Consider the following 4,517-nt stretch of genomic DNA (forward strand, 5'->3'; position numbering starts at 1 on the left):
TTGAAGAGCTTTCCACGCTCAGGAAAATGAGACACCTATGAAATTACTTGAAAACAACTCAGGAAATCTCTTTGTAAAACTAGATTAGACCTGCTCGAGGTGCCTTCAAAATCTTCACACACTACCTGTCTAAATATTCAAGACAGAGACCAGCCAGAAGTCACGGTGGTTAAGGTGATTGGACCCCACTTGGCCAACTGCACAGTTCAAGTCCCAGATCCAGTGACTTGGAAAATACACCAGGTGTGTGTGCATGTGTGCCCAAACTCCCGAGAGAAGAGTGTAGGAGAAGGGATTGTAGTGTGGCCATCCTCTAGGGGGTGATTTCTCACTTCTCACTTTCCCTCTCTCTCTCTTACTTGCTCTCTGGCAAGAGCACATGTCCTATAGGAAAACCAAAAAAAAAAAAAAAAAATTCAAGATGGTCCAAACAAGTACAGTGAAAAGTGATTCATATCCTACTTGTTATTCATCTCCTTCATCAAAGGTCTGTTGTCAATTCCCTGTGTACCCTAGCAGTGATGACATGAGCATGTGCAAGCATGTATAGGCTTATGTGTGATCACATACGTCTACTTATTAACACAACCTCTACCCACATTTTAAGAGACGCGTTATCAGGAAATAATCACATTGCAGGCACTCGATACTACTGGAATGACTGAGTGAATGAACTATTGTTCTTTAATAGGATATTTCAGTTTCTCTCTATTTTAGTTAATGTTCTGGGAAACATCACAACTCAGCTCTCCTTCAGATAGCTTCCCAGAAGTGGAATGACTAGGTCAAAAGTTCTTAGGTATTGTCAAATTGCCTTCTAATAAATTTACTCCCATAAGCAATGTCATAGGGCGTTTCCTTTTTTCCCATCTTGCTACATTTTTTATTTCTTTTTTTTAAACTTTATTTATTTATTTACTTATTTTTAATTTGACCAGAGAGGGACAGAGCAAGAGAGGGAACATGAGAAAGCAAGCTGCCAGGTCCGGGACTCAGGTCTGTGGCCAGCCATGTGGGAGTCCAGCACCCTTAACTACCACATCGCCATCTTGCCACTTTGATAGGTGGAGAATGGAGTTTCACTGTTGCTTCAGTTTGCTTTTTTTTTTTTTTTAATTAGTGAGTCTGGACTTTTTCTTTCTTTTCTTCTTCTTCTTTTTAAAAAATATTTATCAGCCCTTTAGATAACCCTTTTTGAGCATTGTCTGAGAGAAATTGTTGCACATTATTTAGTGGGGTTTTTCTTAATACAATGTTCTCTTTAGATATTAGGACTATTAATTCTGTTCTATCTTAGTAACAGATAGTTCCCTTAATCTAGTGCTTGTCTTTTGAGTTTTGATTTAATTAGCTTATTTTTGGGCCAGAAGATTTACATTTTTATCTGTTCAGTTTTATCCATTGAGTCATCCATAATTCATGTCATTGCCTTTGAGGCTAGAATAACCTACTTATTGCATCTTTTCAAGAACTGTGTAGAGATGGAAGGAATGTTCAGTTCATGCATATAGCCTGTCAACAGGGGAATTTTCTAAGCATTTATTTATAGAGGTGGGTTGAGAATTTATTCTATCTTTGGATCTGAGCTAGTGGATTTAAGAAGCATCTTAGACATCCTTCTTAGAAGGACTTTGCCTTATTGGTACAACTCATTTTCACCAATCGAGACACAAAATCAGATTTGTCAAATACTACTGTCTTTCTCTGTATCTATCTGTACCACCCAGAGCCCCAAATTGCTAGAGATTCTGTTTCTACCTTCCCAATGATTTCATTGCTAATTCTTTTTTCAAACAACTTGCCCTGTTCTTTTGACCACCATTAAAAGTGAATCTAGGGAGCCTGCAGGTGGCATAGTTGTTAAAGTGCTGAACCCCCACATAGCTCACCACAGTTCAAGTCCTGGACCTGGCAGCTTGAAAATCACACAGGGGGTATGTGCATGCATGCCCAAAAACCCAGGAGGAAAATGAAGGCTAAGGGATTGTGGCTTGGTCATTCCCCAAGGGGGTGATTTCTCACTTTCCCTCTATGTCTCTGTCTCTCTGCAAGTGCCTGCACCTATGGCAAAAATCTAAAAAAACACCCAGAAGGGTGAATCTAGATGTATCAGTCAGGGGTTCTTTAGAAAAACAGAATCAATTGGAGATATATATGTATGTGTGTGTGTGTGTGTGTGTGTGTGTGTGTGTGTGTCTTATGGCTTATAGTTTATACCTATATATCCAGCTATAGAAAGGGAGAGATTGAGTTTAAGTAATTCGTTTTTGTTTTTTTTTTGCTATAGGGTATGTTCATTTGCCAGAGAAAGACACACACACAGAGAAATCATGGTCTCCCCCACCCCCCTACCTATGGGAGATGGCCACATGGTAATGCCTTCTACTCCAGTCTCCTTGGGATTTTGGGTGCACATGCACATGCACCCTGCGTGATTTCCAAGCCACTGGGTTCAGAACTCGAACTGCTGAGCTGGCCATGTGGGATCCAGTGCCTTTACCTCCACATCACCTGTTGACCCCAAGAAATTGGCTAATTTTAAGAAATTAGTTGTGAGGGCTGGCAAGTCCAAAATGCTTAGGGCAGGCTGGCTTGCTGGAAACTCAGACAGGACATTCTTGTCAGTCTTGCTTCTTTTTCAAGGCAGCATTCCTTCTTTTTCAAGAAGCCTCAGTTTTTGATACTTTCAACTGATGAGGCAGTATTGACAATAATCTCTTTTTGTTAAAGTCAACAGAATACCTGCACAGCAACACCTAGACTAGTGTTTCGAGCATCATAGCCTAACTAAGTTGACTTGTGAAAAAAAATTGTTTTAATGTGTCCGATTTTTTTTTTTTTAAGTTTTGCCAGAGAGTGTGTGTGTGTGCTCACCAGAGAGAAAGAGGAGCAATCACCCTCCATGGGCAATTGTCACTTGCAACCTCTTCTCCATTTCTGCACCCAACTGGGGTTTGGGGTGTGGGTGCTTATGCACACATACACGCCCAGCCTGTTCCTCCGGCCACCGGGCCATGGAGTCAGCCCTTTATCAGCTATTTGGTTAGATTCTTGGTAAAAAACGTAGAACACCAGTTTATGAGAATAAACTCCATTTGTAAGGGCAAGCAAGAATCATGGATAGCCCTGAAGCTGAAGAACAACTTCAATTGTGGGTAAAACTTACACATCTACAGTGGTTTGTGTGTGTGTGTGTGTGTGTGTGTGTGGTGGTGTGTGTGTGTGTGTGGGTTGTTGTTGTTTTTTGGGGTTTTTTTTTTTGAGAGGTTTTTGCTATAGAGTGCATGCACTTGCCAGAGAGACAGAGAGACAGAAAGCAAGAAATTACCCCCAGAGGGGACGGCCATGCCGCAATCCCTTCTCCTCTATTTTCCTCTCAGGATCTTAGGCACACATGGACATGTGCCCAGCGTGAGTTTAAGCCACTGGGTTCAGGACTCATGGGAATCCGGTGAACAACATGGGAGTCCAGCGACATAGCTGTTGTGCCAACTGCTGGTCCCCACAGTGTTTTGATCTACCTTATGCTGTCTGTAATTTCCTATCTTGTTGCAATCTCACCTTCCTGATGTCTGGGCTTTTTCAGCTGCTTCTTGAAGTAAGTATAACTGAGTGGTTTGGGGATTTTTTACATTGCTAATATCAATTTTTGTGTACCTGGCAATGACAAATTGCTGGTGTGTTCTGCACAGAGGGACATGATTGAGGACCAGAGGTCCAGTCAGAACTAGCAAGCCACTGCTCAGTCCTTTCAGGAAAACCATTGTCTTGCCTTGGTGGTACCCAGTAAGGATGGTCAGAAAGGACCCTGGAGTAAGCTTTGCGCAGTGGCAGTATCGTAGCCAATGAGGTTTATCCGAGGCGCGATTATTGCTAATAGAAAGGACTCTGGAGTGATGGTGGCTCTCAGCTTTCTCACATGCTGACTAAAGGATTTTTGCCATGGCTCAACAGCTTTTGAGGTACATCTTCAGTAGGGTAACACCTAGGCATTTTGCAAAGTTCAACCATCCAGGTACCACCATTCTTGTCACCATCAACTGGTATTGTGACATTAGCAAGAGGCGCCTTCTTTTCTTTTAAACCCTAGATTTAGTGACTGAAGACTTCCTCTTGTACATGGCCATTATGGAAGGCATAGCAGATCAGGAATATATGCTCATTCTTTTTACTAGAATGGCCTATTTGTTTTTTAGGGTTTTTTTTGTTGTTGTAGGATGTGTATCCTTGCTGGAGAGAGACAGATAGAGGGAAAGTAAGGAATCACCTTATGGGGAGATGGCTGTGCTGCAGCACATTCTCCTTTCAGGATGTTGGGCACACATGCATACACACCTGCCATGATTTTCAAGCTGCCGAGCTTGGGGCTTGAACCGTGGTTGGCCCTGTGAGAATCCAGTGCCTAACTACCATGTCACCTGCTGGCCCAACGATGGGGTTTTGGCTGCAGGGAGTCTTCCCTTTCTTTGGATTTTTAGCCTTGAGGTCACCCTTTTTAACCTTGACCCTGGCATCAG

General features: G+C 42.4%; 1 non-coding gene across 1 annotated transcript; it reads left to right on the plus strand.

Moving 5' to 3' along the window:
• Positions 1–3,816: 3,816 nt before the first annotated feature.
• Positions 3,817–3,956, plus strand: LOC114006604 (U4 spliceosomal RNA). Its single transcript, XR_003548318.1, has one exon. It is a non-coding gene; the product is annotated as a U4 spliceosomal RNA (small nuclear RNA).
• The last annotated feature ends 561 nt before the right edge of the window (positions 3,957–4,517 follow it).

Source organism: Tupaia chinensis, unplaced genomic scaffold, assembly GCF_000334495.1.
Source record: "Tupaia chinensis unplaced genomic scaffold, TupChi_1.0 Scaffold000078_1, whole genome shotgun sequence".
Taxonomy (NCBI): domain Eukaryota; kingdom Metazoa; phylum Chordata; class Mammalia; order Scandentia; family Tupaiidae; genus Tupaia; species Tupaia belangeri.